Source organism: Parasteatoda tepidariorum, chromosome 4 (assembly GCF_982258835.1).
Source record: "Parasteatoda tepidariorum strain Cologne lab strain chromosome 4, Ptep-v5.0, whole genome shotgun sequence".
Taxonomy (NCBI): Eukaryota; Metazoa; Arthropoda; class Arachnida; order Araneae; family Theridiidae; genus Parasteatoda; species Parasteatoda tepidariorum.
The window spans coordinates 59,367,818-59,386,448 of record NC_141758.1 but is presented as its reverse complement, the minus strand read 5'-3'; the positions used below and the strand labels follow the sequence as shown (position 1 = coordinate 59,386,448).

The following is an 18,631-nucleotide window of genomic DNA, read 5'->3' as shown; positions in this document are numbered from 1 at the left end:
ATAATTTTGAAGAGACGTAGTAATTACAAGAAGTTAAAAAATGATATTTTTAAATTTTAGGTATTAGAAAAGCTATTTATCTTATTAAAATTTAAATTTGATTGTGAAAATTACCTAATTAATAATCACGTAAAATACTGTATATCATACAGGGTGTTCTGTAATTACATCTAACACGTTGTGAAAGCTGCAAATTGATATTTCATAGAGGAGAAAAAATGACAACTTCATCGTATCAGTTAAATTAATTGGTAAATAGGCGGTATGAAAAATAGAAAACCAGTTTGAATGGCCGATGACACACGAACGTGTTAAGTTTTAATCGCCTTCTAAGTTTTGTTTTCTCTAGTAATCACAAGTTTTTAGTCAATCCCACCTTCATCAGTCGTGATTCATTAAATTTTGATTTTTTTTTCCTTACCTAAATATTAATTTATGACCCTTAATGTGTGTACTCGTTTTTTTACTTAAATTTCATCAAGGATTTTAAAAATATACATTAAGGTTGAACTTTATGAAATGCCCTGTTTAAGTTGAAACCTTTTATTGTTTTTAAATGAAATTATTACGACAACCAGTTTCGACAACAATGATTGTAATAGGATGATTTGAATGCAGTCATCCAACTCCATCCAAACTCAAATATGTTATGCAGTTTAAGTAATGATATTTAAGAGCTTTAAATCTGACTCTCAAAAAAAAAAAAAAAAAAAAATCGGGATATTACTGAAAAATATTGTGATTGGAGCGCGTGGTTTTTATTTTATTTCATAATCGTTGTTCAACAGCCGACCCAATTTTGGGTTTACTGTTACCAATGTTCAACAACGTCGCCTTGTAATTTTGTACCCAATCCAGAAGACAAGGGAACTCTTGGATCAAGTGTTGGGAAATTTTTTTATTGAAACTAACCCGCGTTTGCGTTACACGAAGAAAAAAACCACGAAATCCTATAATCCGTCTACCGTGGAGGATATTTTGCATCAGCACTGTAGTAGGTGCAAGCCGGGTGCGGAATTCGTATCGACCAGCCATTATTGGGATTCGAATCTGGTTCACCTCATTCGGAGGCGAATACTCTTTCCCTTGGTTCCATCTTCACTGAGTATTAACTCTACAGGATGTTCCAATTTTATTGATTGGTACCAATTTTATTGTTTTGTCTAAATTTAGTCATCTTCAAAATGTAAATAGCAATTCGATCGTAATTTAAGGAAATAAACGGTTTTTTTCTCTTAATCCGCAATGATTAATGAGAAGCAACCATGAGGGTTGATCAGCAACGTAAACAAGGGGCGGAACTTTCCAGTTTTTAATTATAAAATTACAAAACTACGGAGTTGAACATTACTGGTCGTAAACCCAAAAATTGGATCAGCTGTTCTACGACGGATATAAAATAAAATAAAATCTATCTATTATAGGCCTGGATAGTAGGGCACTGAACCCATGCCCAAGAGTTCGTGGGTTCATCCACAGCCGGCCGAAGACTGCCCGTGTAGTAAATGGTGACTGATGCAAGTTAAATCTATCGAGTTGCAAAGTCGTCCATGTTCCTATAACAAATCAATACCTCTGAGGGTACTGAAACAAAAATTTCCTTGTCTTCTGAATTTGTTCAAAATTACAAGGTTACAGAGTTGAACATTAGGAGTCGTAAACCTAAAATTGGGTCGGCTGTTCAACGATGGTTATAAAACAAAATCTATATTTTAAATAAGGCGAGTTAAAAAGTCTTTCTCACAGTTCAAATAAGGGGAAAAATCAAAACTGTTACTCGAGTAACCAAAAGTAGATTACAAGACAGGATGTGAATATTAAAGTGCAAGAGCGTTTAGTTTAGAATAGTAAATTAAGAAAAAGACTTCGACAAAGGAATAACATGAAAAGATTAGTTGAAGCGCTTTATGTTACACACACACATATATATATAGGGAGGGGGGAGGGACTCCCCCCACTCTATAGGTACTGCCGCGGTCATAATTTTACTTCTTATAATCTTAGCTTAACTAAATTACGCCGAAGGAAAAAAATGTAGCTTTAACTTAAACTAAACTCAGTGGCGCGACAGCCCCTAGGGGGCCAAGGCCTACTGGGCCCATCTCAGTTTTCTTGACATTGGGCTCTGGGGTACAGGAGCAGATGTTCCAGTTAGGTGGTCAGCTGAACGCGGAACCCCAAGTGTTTAGTTCCCAAGCATGCTTGGTACTCATTTGTCTCCCCACTTAAGGGATGAAAGGCTGAGTCAACCTTGCCCGGCCTGAGGATCGAACCCAGGACCGGTGGCACGGGAGCGCAAAGCACTACCACTCAGCCACCGGGCGTCTAGCTTTAACTTAAGATAATTTAAAATCTGTTCTCCTATTTATATCCAATTATGTTAGAGGCTATGTGTCCTTTTCGCTCGCACTCACTTGTTTTTTCCTATATTTCAAAAACATGAATGTAATTATAAATGGATGCAGAATTTAACAGAGTATTTATAGTTTGTCTAAGCTAAGAACTCCCCCCGCCACATGGTCTGAGGCCGTCTGCTGCTATGGATACAAGAATAGCGTATTCCAGGGAAGGTAGCTAGCCGACCGGCCTGTGGAGGGGTTAGGGAACTGCCTTTGCACCAGAAAGGTTCTGGGATCGAATCCCGGGCAAGGCATGGATGTTCTTTTCTTCTCTGTACTATCTGTCCTTACTGTGGGAGCAACGTTGGCCCACCTAATATGGTGCCCTTGTAAGAGAGGCCAACAAATCTGCCCTGTTAATGTCCGAATTGACGAACAATGTTAACACAGGAGGGCATTGGGGGGGGGGAGGGAAGGTAGCTTCTCTTCACTCTAGGGCTAACACAATAGACTGGAAAAAAAGTCCTCTTACTCTCGCTGAATCTTAGCCAAAATCTGTCCTAAGCAATGACCCCACATCCCTTGAAATAGTTAGACCTCGTTACCATAGTCACCGCCAAGGGTCTTGACAAATGGCTAGGCGAGTTTTTACTTTAGACAAACTATACATTAATTAGTTCATTAAACATTTTTTTAGAAAAAATTGCACGTTGAGACATAAAGGTTTGCCACCCCTGAACTAAACCATCCGACAGAGAGCAATGAAATTTGGCATACTAATAGTTCGTCGCACGAAGGTTACTGTTCACATTAAAACATTATATTACAAACCGTTCGAGCGAAAAACGGATTGGAACTTTCTTGCGTCATGTCCACTTAATTACATGTCGGATAATCGAATAACAAGCTTACACGAATGGAACCAAATCATTTTGTATGCAACTAATGTTAAACTTCCCCGTTTAAACTGACATTCTTTGTTTTTTGTCCCCGCCTAATTGCATGAAGAAGAGGTACTGAAATGAAAAAAATTTGTTTATTTTGGAGAAATGCTTCACTAACTAAAATGAAATTTTCGTTTTTCAGTTAAGATAAGGATACAATAGGTGGTCACTTCAAAAGGGTCCTGTTCATTACTTGGTCTAAACAGGTGTTAGGGGTAAAATTGAAAAAAAAAAAATCTAATCTTGCTGCTAGTTATACATTGAAGTGAGCGACGAGTGTTTTACCCCTCTTTGAATTATAGTTTGTTTACGGTAAGAACTCCCCCCGCCACTAAATCTGAGGCCGTCTGCTGCTAAGGAAACAAGAATAGCGAATTTCAGGGAGGGTAGCTTCTCTTTACTTTAGGGGAGTTTTTCCCAAACTTATGACTTTTGTGTACCCTTTCTAAATTTTTCGTAATGCTGTGTACCACTAATAAAAAAATGAGTGTATTTTTTACTATAAAAAAAATTGCACAAAAGTTAAAAATCACAACTGGCTGTTGACACCACTAATTATTAACTGCAAACTCCGCAAAAAATAGCAAATAGAAAAATACGTAATCTTAAATTTTCATGGCTAGCTTTGTTTTTAAATAAGTTTGTTTGAAATTTTCGTTTATTGCAAGATATTTCGCATAAGGACGCGTACCCTCGCTAAACTGTTCCCGTACCCCTGGGGGTACGCGTACCACACTTTGGGAAACACTGCTTTAGGGCAATATGAAGAAAAATGATTCCCTTTCTCTCCCCCACCCGAGACAAAATATATCCTAAATAGTGACCCACACCCCTATTTGAAATAGTTATACCTTGTTACCATAGTCACCCCCACAGGTCCAGACGAATAGGGGAGTTCTTACGTTAGACAAATTGTACTTACTTACACATCATTTAGAATTTTAAAAAGGTACAGAGTGATTTGTTTTGTAGTCAAGATTTGTGGTCCCCTCCTGGTGCGCTATTAGCTTTCATAAGAAAAAATTTCAAAAACGTAACAAATCAGTATACAGTGTGTCTTTCTCTTAAGTAAGAATAATTATTGCTTAATCCAGAGAATAACTCTGAGAATGATTGCAAGTTCAGCAAGAAAAGGATGGATTTGAATTAATAGAGGGGGGGGGGCAATGAATCTGGGAAACGATATATTAAAAAAAATTCCAAACTAAAACAGCTCATTAATTTGGAAATTCTCAAGACGAGGTTAGAAAAAAAAATTTAAAATAAATAATCTGACTATACATTTGAGAGGAATACGCAATTATTCATGAAAGTCTTAATAGAAACTGAAAGGGAAAATCTAATTTTGATAAATTGACGAATTAAACGGGTATAAAAATAGTCTTCAATTATAGATTTTTTCGGAAGGGATCAAATAATATTTTAGTACCTAACCTATATATTATACTATTCACTAATATTGATTTATTTTTATATAACTTTAAATGACATTTATATTTTATGATACTAACACAGATACTATTAATCAAAATTGTTTATTGATCATAAAACTAAGTTTATTTAATCAAAACACTATAATTTGCATTAAATACCATTAAAAATAAAATTTCGCAGAAATTTAGGATAGAATATTGCACTATCCTTTTAATCGAATAACCCGCTCAATTGCATAGATTTGGCTGGAACTGATGATATTCCTTTAAGCGGGGTTGACTGGTTAAGCCTTAGCCGTTGTTTCCTCAAAAATCTTAAAGATAACATCATTGATACTTTATAGCTCTATTTAATAACAATAAAAAAGAGTTATTGCTTGTACTTTATTTAGTTTTTTTTTCTCGCTACGTCATAATTTCAATCAACAACAGTTCCGCAATTGACTGATTGTTGACACGTTCTCAGCAGATCACCGAAGTCGAGCATAACTGGCTGCTGTCAGCGTGCGGGTGAAAAACTACTTGGATCAATCTGTGAAGGGACCGAGGGTGTGAGGTATTGTTTCTCGTTAAAATGTTATACGTAAGTACTTGACTTCACGCGCACGTCGTCGGTCTATCGAAGCGAAGGGAGCCTCACCTCGGCAGAGTTCAAAATTGTGATGGCATGTCTTCAGATGATTGTCAGGAATGTTTACCAAACCGTTACCAATAGCCCATTGAGCAGCTTTAGTGCGACGTAAACAACAACAATGAAAAAAAAATTTACGTGGTAGCACTATGTCACCAAATTATCTCTGAAGTTATCTGAAATCACGTATTTAATTTGTCACGTCTGTCAAAATGTGTTTCGGTATAAGTAAATAATTTAAAAACAGCGGTAATTAAAATTAAAAAAAAATTCTTTTGCAATGAAAGGCAAAATTAATGGGAAAGTGGTACTAATTTGCTTAGGAAAAACGTAGAAAATTACTTCAGTTTTATTAACAGCTGTCCCTCTTTTCTTTTTCTCTGGCCTTTTAATTCCTAGTAAGAATATATATATTTTTTTGGTATTCTCTCTTTAAAAATAAAAAGTCAAACAGCTGATAAAAAATATTTGTTAGATTACGGAATTATATATTTTACTGAAATATAAAATTCAAAATAATTAGTTTGGAAAAATCTTTTTTTGATTCATATTCAAAAATGTATTAATGATTTTGTAAATTAAAGAAGTTTCAATTATAAATAACTGTTTCGCTAAGATTTAAATAACTGCATATTAGTTAAATTGTTTGGAAGTGAACCGCGTTTGAAATATTTGACTTTTTATGCAGGAAAAGACATGGTGTTTCACGTTATATTTCATCTCACCAAATATTATTAAACTTCTAAATTTATTTCTCACCTATCCTGACATGAATAAATACAAAGAAATAATGAAAAAAAATATATTTAATGAAAATTCTGAGTCAAAGTGTTAATGCTGACGCTCAGTTCATTTAAGTAATGTAATAGATGCATATTGAAATACTAAAAAGTAAGCCATTATGTTACAAAAAGCAACATTTATGGAGTTCAGGTACTTATTCGTATAGATTAATCGTAAACAAGCGCCATACTATTATTGTCGCCAATGATGCTTAATTAATATGGGTAATTCCTATTATATAAATTAAAAAAATTACTTATTTACAAAAATTCCAAGTTAATGGTTAATTTCGATATTATGCCTAGTAATGTTGAATACAGTTAATCTCAATTTTAATGGGCTGAACAACAAAAAACAGTTTTTGTTATGTTTTTGCTTATTAATTTTGTCAGTATATACCGTTCAGTTTTGTCCACGATTTCATTGGGTTGTTCAGTACCGAGTTATTGTTTTTTTGATTTTATTAATCCTGTTCGAAGAGTGGATATTTAGCTAGTTGAAAATAAAAAAAAGTTGAATTACAGTTCGTTAAAAATAAGTTAACTAACGCTTTTCGTTTCCCGAAACTCTTGTTTTTTTCTCAGGTCAAGAGCTAGCCCTTGTACAATACTTATCAATATTTTAGTCAAATAACTTCTAAACGTACTATTGGACGTATTTTCAAAATTTTAATTAAATATAGTAGCATTAAATTCTAACTTGAGATTCATTTAAACTGAAATAGTTGCAGTGTTATAGTAGTAGCACCTTGGATACATATGTACTATAAAATAGTATCTTTCTCTTGATATACATCTTCAAGAAAGAATAAATAAATGAGATAAATTTTCTTTTGAATATATTTATTTTTAGTGGTAAGAGTACAGCATATGTAAAAAGTATAAAAAAGGAAGAAAAAAAAATTATTCAAGTTGGATCTGAGAATTTGAAGCACGTATATTTGTTTTTGTTCTTACACAATAGACAGAGTATGGTAGCTAGCTTGACTCTATGAAGGTGCTTGCAGATGCAATCATATAAGGTCTATGACCACTATCAGTGGCATCATCCTGAGAAAAAGAGCAGCTAAGTCTTTCTTTATAACTATTGCATAGCTGCCAACCTTATGAATCAAAAATGAGGAACACTATATGCGACAAAATTATACGCACTAATTACGAGAGTAAGATAAAAATTTAATTATTAAATCATAACATTAATAGACATACATTTAAATATGTAAATTAGTAAAACAAAACTATAAACACTATCTTTTGTGGGAAACTTATAATATTAATGTTTTATAATTAGGAATACCGGTATAATATATTAAAAACAAACATTACCTATTAATATATAATTATTTATCTCCAAATTATAAAACACTGGTAAATAATAATCTACATCATAAACAAATATTTCTGATGCAAGTGTTTAAATACTACAAAAAAAAAATTTCCAAAAATAATAATTTAGTGAAATAATCAGCAACAGACAGCTATTGGAATAATATTTTCCAATAAAAAGCTACTAAAAATTACTTTAGCACAATAATCACAAGATGCATGCTTGTGGCGATCAGAAAAAAAGATTGGTTTAAAATCAAAAATTTTATGAAAATTCAGAATTTTTATAAAAATATCAGATTGGATTTAAAAATTAGGAACAAATCCGAAAAATTCTGAACAGTTGGCAGCTATGCTATTGTCTGCTTAGTCAGCTGTAAAATAAAAGCATTTTTCTAGATAAAAAAATAGAAATCATGTTACTTTAAAATTCTACAGTGGATCAGAATCCAATCAAAGACTTCAGTTATATTAATAACTGACAACCGTGCCCGAAAATAAAGAGCTTAATTATTTTTATGAATTTAAAAAATATACAATTATATTTAATACATATAGCAAAATCAATGACTGAAATGTTATCTTGTTACGGTACAGAGATATTCTTCAAACTAAATGAGACTCTGCATAAACCATTGTAGAAAATCAAGTCCTGGTAAATATATCTCACAGAAAAGCTTTAAGCAGACAATGCTGTGAGACCATTCCCCGGGACAAACATGAATCATCAGCAGAATCCAGGCAAAAGCTAGAAGAGAACAAGTTGCTTCAAATTAATATTGTAATCAAGATACCTTGTTAAGATTTCAACCAATGGTTAAGTATATAGATAAAAGCACAACTCTTCAAATTGTGAATCTAATAAAGGATTGCATACATTAGTTTGAATCAATTTGAATTACAGAGTGAAAGAACTTTTAGCACAGAAGTATAAGTTTTAAGTTATAAGCACAGAAATTTTTTTATTATTATTAAATCTGGCATATCCATCTTTTCCCACGCATATGGCATACTTGCGACACTTTCAGAGTGGTCTCACAACTCTTTTGGGAGGAAGCATCACTCAAACTCATACTCGGGGATTTGACACATCTGTCACTTTAAAATCAAGACATAAAAAAGGAGTGTAAATTATTGCAACATTAGCTTTGTTGCTCGATTTTTTCTTTTTGCAGATCCCCAATTTAGTCAGGTTACTTACATCTGAAAGAGAGGGAAAGTGTCTGATTAATATTATTTAATATTTCTATTGCAGCATCAATCAGGGTTTACATATAAAGACTAATGGCTTTAAGAACAAGACAATCACAGGACATTACATCACAGCATTTAATAGTTAGTCACAGCACAGATTTTATTATATTTTCTTTACACAACATAAATGACCCCACAGCCAATTGTTCAGTTGGTGTGTGCACTGTTGAGTCACCGTTTACCCTAGAGACAGCCACGTAGGCTTCTTAAAGGCACGAGTCCATGATGGATCATGGAATGTGCATGTTGTGTTATCCCCACGCTGACTTTTAATGATGAGCCAGTACATGTTGATGTGTTTGTCCATTGTTCAGGTTTGATTGCACTGTTCCCAGTTTTATAGTATCTAATCATCTAAATTCTGTCGACATCACCAGTTCCTTAATGAATATTATTTTCTAAACCTTTTACAAGAATAAAAAATAAAATCATAAATTAATTTTCTAAACTTATTAGTATCTAGATCAAACATTAAATTAGTTTTTATTTAGAATGCAATAAATGCCACTGATAAAAACAAAAGTAATAAATATTTTTGAAATAATCAAAGTAAAAGAATATATATTATTAATAAAAGAGGAATATACTAACTGGTAGGGCACTGTCTTTTCCTTAACCACGGTGTGATTAAAGACAAATACTGATAAACATTAAAAGATCATTTAATTCATTCTGACTTTAATTATTTTATTAATACTGTAATAATTTATAAACAGTGCTGTACTAACAGTAAACAATCCATACTATAACAATACAGTTGGGGAAAAAAAACTCACAACGATTAAGGTATAATGCCACTGTTAAAAATATACAATTCTCCGAATAATCAAAACATTATAGTAATAAAAGAGAAAGATACTAACTGAGACACTCATATTAGCTTCTGTTAAGTCTAGATCTCATTTAAGCTAACAAAGAATAGAATTAGATCAATCTCCGTGCAATCTAAAATTTTTTATAATCTCTTTTAGTGTTGAACATATACCCATTGCTATTTAGAAATAGCAATTGGCATTATTCATTAGCGTTATTAGCATTATTCATTTAGTATATTTTACCAAAGGCATTTAAAGTGGAAGAGTATTTATAATTCAGGTACAATGCTCTAAACAATCTTCCCTCTGTCCTTTAAGGGTAGAACCAGAATCATTGAGAGAGAGAACTAGTCATAAAATATTCTATTGCATCTAAAAAATTTTCTGCATTGTGTAAAGTAGCACAGATAAGAATATTAGAAAAAAACACTCTCTACTGAATATTTTTCTTTACAGCATCATAGTACTAAATCTGTTCAAGTACTGTCAGGGATCTGTCCAGACATTCTGTAAAAGGTCCGTATTTGTAAAATTGGAAAAAAATTACTTGTAATTTGTGAATATAAAATAAACGTTAAGTCACATTCTTTCAACCAGGGTCCTGCTTTTGTGAATTTGTGCAAATAGGGTCTGTTATTGCAAAAAAAAAAAAAAAAAAAAAACTTTTTCAAGGAGTTTTTAAATTGTAAAGACTTACAAGATTATGTCCAACACTGTAAAATTATAATTAAAAAAATTAAAATTTAAAAAATAAACAGCAATTGCTGCTACTAAATTAGAGATGCAACATACAAATATTTGGTATTTTGCCTATACTGCTGAACGCAGAATATTCATTTCGGACGAATAAAGGAAGAAGTGTCTGCCGAAGACAAAATTTATTTAGATTACATCTGTCGTTCTCCCCCCCCCCCCGGGAAGGGCTTATTCGATTAACAAAACAATAATGAAGATAAACGAATTTGTGAAGGGTCTGAGTAAAGGATAAATTATTTTGTGAAATGTCCGTTTTTATGAAAAGATATTTTGTGAATAGTTCGTTAACGGACCCAAATCTCTTCTAAACAGATATCTGACTGTGACTACTCTTTCTTATTTGTATGGGATGAGTTCTGGTTATCTGGCTAAATGTCAAGACAAGATTACAATATTTTTATATTATTAGTATATAAAGTTGTGTATAAATACACTTCTTTTTTTAGCAACTTTGCTATGCATTCTTCAAAGATGTTTGCCAGTTGAATATGGCCCTGGCAGTTTAAATGCATGTGATCTTAACCAATACATTCATCCACAGATAAAGCTGATTCACAGAACATTAGCCCAAGTAAAATTCACAAAGTTTTAATTACTTCATTGAATCGCTTTATAGTGACGTTTTCAAGATTAACAAAATGTTGATGCATACGCTGATCTTTCAGCAAGAGAAATTTCTAAACTCTTCGTTCGAGAAAAACAACTCAGAAATATTTCTGTATTGTGATCTGCCGTGCCAACTACAATCGCCAAGGTGCTAAACAGATTTTAAACTTGCAAATTTAATAACAAAAAAAAAAAACACATGTAGATAGTTGTCCGGGGGTGGTTACGAGTTATACCTTCTGAGTTCCCTTCTCTTTTTATTAGTTCCTGGCGGCTGGCTACCCAGAATTATTCTTCCACAGATAACCAAACAAAATCTCCCCAATAACCCCACAAATTTTATTAACCACACAAGCCAGTTTTTTAAAGTTGGGCATTGTACCCAATTGCACATCATTAGTTCCTTTATTTTTAAGAAAAGCAAAATAAATTATTATTTTATAGCACAACCATAAGTAATATTAATAAAAAAATAAATAAGTATCTGAATTAGAATAGTTACACAAGATACTAACAATGCCAACAAATGGTTTAGATACATAATCATTAAATATGTAAATAAATTACATTTCAACTTACCAACATGAATTAAGACAAAAACACAATCGTCCCTTCACAACTGCACACTTAATTTGTCCACACCGATTCCAGGGTGTGCAAACATCGACATCCCATTTTCATTCAGCATTTAAGTAATTAGCCAAATACTTCTCCAAGGAATCACCTAGTAAAAAAGTATTTTATGAAGAGAAAGAAGAAATATGAAAAGTTTGCTTTACATTGTCCACGCAAACTGTCAAAAATCTTAGGGTAATGAAAAAAATACAATTATAGATATAGTTTGAGAAGTTAAATAATTGAAAAAATTCAATTTCATATTAATATCCAATAAAGATAACTTAAATTTAAGATAACTTGCTAATCTGAATTATCTTCTAATTTATTATAGTATTTGTATTATGTATTTTAAATAAAACAAATTATTGAGTACAAATTGTTTTGCACATAATTGTGATACACCTATAGAATAAAAATTTTTTTTGAAAGTATGCATGCTCATAATTTATTTAATAGTTAAGACAACCTAAAAGAATAATAATGAATGCAGTAACTGTGAATGAAAATGATAAATATTATCTAAATTTGTTCCATTTCTCTCAGAATTTTTTTTTAGATTAGTTTACAATAAAATTGAAACAAATTATTTTAGACATGATCAAAACCCTCTTCACTATTTTTAAGAAAATTCAATATTAATCTTTCTATATATAATAAATTTTAATTAGCAATATATTTCATAGAAAAAAAAAAGATACCTCTGTATTATGTCACTAAAATAAACATAAATTAAGTAATTTAACTAAATGAAATTTCATTACTAAACTGCTTCACACATTTTCGACAGATCACACCAAGGATTTCTAAGGAAGCAGAGAAAAACTTAGATAAATGAATTTTTTTTTATAACGATTTTCTTAAAATACATAAATTTTACATATAGAGGAGAAACAAACTATTTACTTTAAAATCTAAAGCGTGGTATTCATAGATATTTAATAAAATTCATTAATCTTTTTTAAATTTCATGTAATTTTTTTATATACTGCTATGAAACATACACTAATATTATAAATCTTTAATTAATAAGAATCACCTGTAATTAAAGCATTCATAATGATAAAATATGAAATCCCGCGCAGCCAAATACAGAAAATGGCTTCCTCTAACAATAGCTTTTGTTTAAACAACGCCAATTGCTTTGGCGAAAAAGTTTGTAGGGTCAATCAATATAGGGTTATAAGAAGATTGATGGATAAAAGCTAGCGTCAACCTCACTCCGCCCAGTTACCAATTCCTAAATTGACCAAATATCGTGATTTTCGTGGCAAAAAAAGAAAAGAAGAAAAAAAACAAGAGGCATAGGTTTATGTGGTAAACTCGTCAATCTTTTGAGATTAAATATTTTTCCAGCGAAATGTGAGCCAATAGAAACAGAAATGGGCAGCTCAAAGCTTACTTACATAGTAGACAACAAGCTTAAAGCAAACTTCAGTTTGCCAAGTCAAGAAAATAGATTAAATTTAAAACACTCTTGAATTCGTAATTTGAACTTTGTGTGCAATTTAAAAAAAAAATTCTGAAATAATCAATAATAGTAGCTGAGCAATTTAAAAAAATAAGTGAAAATTTCTAATAATTTCCGAAAAAATAAAGATCAAAACTCTACACATATTTATGATAGAATCGATGCGAGTAGTGGGGGATAAAATAAAGACTAAAATGCATTATTTAAGCTTTTTATATGTTAAAAATATTCCATAGATTTTATTCAACCAAATTTATAAAACATTAGAAAATGTATGCATTGATTAATTAATTCTTTTGCTATAAATCTGAATGTGTAACAAAATCTCTCACTCACTGTCATAAAATGTAAATGAGGGTGAACTTTAAAAAAATGAAAGGAAAGAGCATGATTTCTAAAATAGTTTATATTTTAAATTTTCGTGATTTTGGAATATATGTTTCTTTATATCTATATATTATCCATTTGAAATCTTGCTGAAACCAGTCATTATCAAATTTTTATTTCTCTAATGAGAATAGAAAAATCATGAGCATTTCCTTCCTCTCCAATACGCAATAAAAGCATATTTTGAATATAATTCTGCAGAAAAGAAAAATCTTTCTAAATTTTTTGCAGAAAAGAAAAAAAAATTTTTTTACTTTCCAAAAGAAAAATATTTCTACCTACAAGAACTCTGTGACAACATCTCTGTGTCGCGTGATTCTGCCAAGGGGTCTATTACTGTGATACTTTTGTATTTAAACTTATGTCTATAGTGATATAATTTATTATCATCAATTTATTACTTGTGTACAATCCTTATTAGCATTTAATTATGTTTAGGTGGGAACAAGACTTCAACTATTGTGATCAAATTAGGAAAATTAACATTTATAAAAAGGGAAACTGGCTTTTAGATTTGATTGGTGCTGCTGTTTCTGATTATTTGATTGGAAATGCAGACAGGCATGACTATGAAGTCTTTGCTGATTTTCCAGACAGTAATACCTACACTTAATACAAAGGACACTAATACAAAGGTAATACAATAACTGTTTTTCATTTATAGATCAAAATTAAATTCTGTTATTACATTTATGTATTTTTATTTATTTAGTTTTGGGAATTTATATTGGGATGAATTAACAATTTTAGCTCCTTTGTATCAATTTTACAAGTATGTACATATTTTTTATACTATAAATTTTTATTATTTCTTAATATATTTCTGGCATAAATTAATTCTGTAACTAAGAACAATGTAATATTAAATGTATAATTAATAAATAATCTATGAATATTGGAATGCTCATAAATTATATTAATACGGTACCATTTTTCCATAAATGTCTGTAATGTTATGATTTGAATTTCTAAATGGTAACAAAGTTAAATATTTGCAATTTAATGCCCATTATGTATAATATTTAAAACTAGAAATTGTTTGATATTAATAATAACAGGAAAGCTTTCTTTATTATGTAAGTAACATTAAATGAATTGTTCATAAATTATTTTACTAGTTAGATAAATATAATAATAACTTATCTGCTATATTGGTTTGTTTTCCCGTTTTGCAAATGTCACTTAATTTAAGGCAATTTTATCATTTATGAATGCATATTTTCCAATATAGAATGCTTAAATCTCTGTTGCAAAAAATTCAAACTATTCCAATAATGTTTTAAAACTTTTAAAAATTTATAATTTTGAAAAAAAAAAGAAAAAAAAACTGGCTGTGTCTGACATAATATATTATATTACATCTATAACACTTGGATTTTTTTTAACCAAAAATATTAGAAACAATAATAATTATTTTTGATTAAATAACTCTTGGTGTTATTTATACTTTCTCCAATTTTTAGTAATTTTTAAATATTTTAAAAATAAAAAACTGGCTGTTACTGACATAATGTGTTGTGCTATGTCCTTAACACTCAGTTTTTTTTAACAAAAATTATTAACAGAGCTTAAATTTTTTAAAATTTAATTATGTTCTTTAAAAGTCTATAACTGTAACATTCAGAAATGTTGAAATGGCTATTCTGTGATATTTTACATTGCCTTTCTACTATGAATTGTTTTTTTTATTAGTTTAACCTTTGGGGAAGTAGATTATATTATGAACCTTACTTATACTTTGACTGAAATCTTTTTTTAATAGTTGACTGTTCATAATATGTGTTAGTAAGCATTTTTTTTTTTTATTCTGTAAAATAAGATCACAATTCCATAAAACAATTTAGAGTGTTGTTTTTATGAAGGGCTATGATGGTTTGAATTTTGAAACCCATATGAAAATAATATTTTTATTCTGTTATCTGTCCATTTCACTTTGCAATCTTTCTCAAAATAATGGAAAATAAATAAAACAGTTATCATCATGTACTAGGAACCTGAAGTGTTGAAAGAAATTGTCAGAAAAATGATTAGAAAATTTTAATGTGGTGATAATTAACCTCTTTTAACAGGTTAAAGTTTATTTAGTACTAGTTTACCAGGGGTGATTGTGAGCCGAAGTAAAAATTCTGAAAAATTTCGAGTTAAAAAAACAGTTAAATTGAAAAATAAGAAGAAAAAAATTAAACAATGTTTTTTTTTCCCTTTTTCTCAATATTTCTTAGTTTACTTAAAATATATTTAAAATTTTACATATGCCTATACCATTTACACATACCTATGATGACCTGGAGAAGTAATTAAAATTTACAAATATGTCTCTCTTTCTTGAGTTTGCGATTATAATAACTATTTACTGATAAAAAATGAATATTAATCATGAATATAAGCTTATAAAGTATGTGACTCTCACATACAAACAAATAAAATAAACTGTATTTTTAAGTTCCACCTTTGAAAATTTGATTTCCGGAAACTTCTATGATCAATAATTTTTTGAAACGCCTGGACCTTCGATCTCCAAAAACTTTGGGATCACTGTTAACGAAAAATCCTGAAATCCAGATTTTTTCCGGAGCACAATCAGCCCTGGTTTACATAATATCAATAATATAAATTTATGTGAAAAATGAAATTTTTTTGTGTTATTGAATATTGTTTATTACAACGTTATTTAACATTAAATAGTTTAAAAATACCAGTGTTCAAAATACTTAAAAAATAACAAGTGGGGTCTATACTGAACCCTACTTCGATACTTATTCTTATTAAAAAGTTTTGCCGGTTTTATTTGAAATGCTATTTTTTTATTTGCATTTTCCAAATCAATTATAAATTCAGTCATACCTCAATTTCACTAATTTGTTGATATCATAAGTCTTTAGTCATTTGTTATTTTGATAACAGAAAATTATTTCTTAATAAAATTAATCTTTAATTTTACAAAAATTTTTGGTAGCATTTTAAAATCTCACCCATTAATCTTCCTTATTTATTTTCACCAAGGTACAAAAATATTTTTGCAAAGGATTGTTTTTTTTTCTTCCTTTGAATAACACTAGGTAGACTTGGTAAACTAGAAAGTAATCAAGTACTATGTCTTATTGATTTTGGGCAACCAAGTCCGATTAGTACTTTCTAGGGAAATTTTTTTTCTTCCTTTTTCTAAACCTTGGATCTCAAAGTAAGAATTTTCTTTTTTATTTGATTAGATAAATCATTCCATATATTGGTAAATCTTTTTTATATATTAAATTATATAAATTAAACTATATATATGAAAATAAGACTTACAACCTGATTTATTCAAAAAGCTCACCTTAGATATTTTTAATTAGTGCAAAATGCTAATTAAAAAATTGGATTAACCCTTTCATGCCAACTGTCATGTATACGTGCCAGCAAGAAACGCTTTCACTTCCTGACTCTTTTTTATTTGATTAGATAAATCATTCCATATATTGGTAAATCTTTTTTATATAATAAATTATATAAATTAAACTATATATATGAAAATAAGACTTACAACCTGATTGATTCAAAAAGCTCACCTTAGATATTTTTAATTAGTGCAAAATGCTAATTAAAAAATTGGATTAACCCTTTCATGCCAACTGTCATATATACGTGCCAGCAAGAAACGCTTTCACTTCCTGACCCTTTTTTCTTTTTTATTTGATTAGATAAATTATTCCATATATTGGTAAATCTTTTTTATATATTAAATTATATAAATTAAACTATATATATGAAAATAAGACTTACAACCTGATTGATTCAAAAAGCTCACCTTAGATATTTTTAATTAGTGCAAAATGCTAATTAAAAAATTGGATTAACCCTTTCGTGCCAACATCTGACTGACACCCTGGAATGTTTTAAAAAACTATAATTTTAGGCACAGGATGGCATTGCATCTTCATAGGATTTGAGATACTTATAAATTTGACCTTCTATACGAAATGAGAAACATATGACTCATGTGGTTGTTTATTCTATATATATTAACACAAGGGGAAAGGAATATTTCCAAATTGAATGCTTTATGACAGTTCCTTAAAAAGAGCAAGCACTACAATTCTAATTTAAATAATTAGAATAAATGAAAAATTCATAAGACTCTTTATTTTTTACTTTTATTAAGTTGCAGATTTAATGAGCTAAATCTACATATTTGACAGTACTTTAAATATTGAAAAAAATCAGTCAATAGTGTCAAAAGTCCTTTAATGGTAAATAAATCATGAAAATTTTTTTTGAAAAACGTAATGAAGCCAGAAAAAACTCAAGCCAAAAAAGGATATGAATAAAAATTATATGTAATATATGTTGCTCATCTACTTATTTCATGAATTCAGGCTTAACAGCAAAACCCTCCAGCTGTTGACAAGTGCTTGCGTAAAAGAAAGCTATTTGTAGGTGTTTTCAACTCCTGTTTTGAAATGGTAATAAAATGCATTTTCTGAATAAACGTAAGCTGTCATATTATTATTCGGATACTGTGTTTATTTGTATGTTATATAATCAGCTTTTAAAAATTATAAATTCAGCTGATTTGCTTTACAAATAAATAATGTTACTTGGTGAATCATCAGAAAGCTTTCAATAGTCCATAGTATTTTATGCAGTTATGTCTTTTCCAACTGTAAAGGTATACAAAATTATTGTATAAAATTATCCTAGTAGTTAATAAGTAATTAATCACTTTTAATCTAAATGTAATTTAAATCTTACTAAATTTTATATTATCCTGCCTTTTTGAGATGCTTTAACAGATAATTACTTAAAATAGTTAGAAACAAAACATACAAATCTGTATATAAAAATTGCTTAAATTATGCAAGGGGTATTTCTTAAGTAATTGATATGTTATGATAAATTAATTAAGGCCTAAAAATTTAATTAATTGTAGTGTTGTGAGTCGCACTTGTTATGGATATATTCTGGCAATTTCATGCATATGTAGGAATTACACTGCGTACAAATATTACTTTTGCCATCAGATTTTTTAATAGATTTTAGATATTTTCACATACTCATTTCAAATCTGCAATCAATTTCTCTAAGCTACAGTTTTAATGTAATTTGATAATATATTCCTAACCAAGAATTTTCTTTTAAATTTACTCAAGTTATCACTTAGTGCTCTCACTTCTCTGGTACATAGGGACTGGTGGGAAGATGGTAATAATAAATTTCAGTTCATTCTTTAAGCTTAAATATCAACCAGCAAGTATTCAATCATTACTCACAGAAAATAAATTCACAATGAAAT

At 29.8% G+C, this 18,631-nt stretch overlaps 2 long non-coding RNA genes across 3 annotated transcripts; one reads left to right on the top strand and one right to left on the bottom strand.

Annotated features, from left to right (window-relative positions):
• Positions 1–6,955: 6,955 nt before the first annotated feature.
• LOC147810991 (uncharacterized) lies at positions 6,956–12,729 on the bottom strand. 2 transcript variants are annotated; one of them, XR_015433078.1, is made up of 3 exons: positions 12,541–12,729; positions 11,466–11,610; positions 6,956–9,113 (listed from the first exon to the last, which is right to left on the bottom strand). It is a non-coding gene; the product is annotated as an uncharacterized LOC147810991 (long non-coding RNA). The 2 variants fall into 2 exon arrangements; XR_015433079.1 differs by having other exon boundaries at positions 6,956–8,658; positions 12,541–12,683.
• A 153-nt stretch (positions 12,730–12,882) lies between these two features.
• LOC107439502 (uncharacterized) lies at positions 12,883–17,827 on the top strand. Its single transcript, XR_011637005.2, has 3 exons — positions 12,883–13,244; positions 13,798–13,994; positions 14,072–17,827. It is a non-coding gene; the product is annotated as an uncharacterized LOC107439502 (long non-coding RNA).
• The last annotated feature ends 804 nt before the right edge of the window (positions 17,828–18,631 follow it).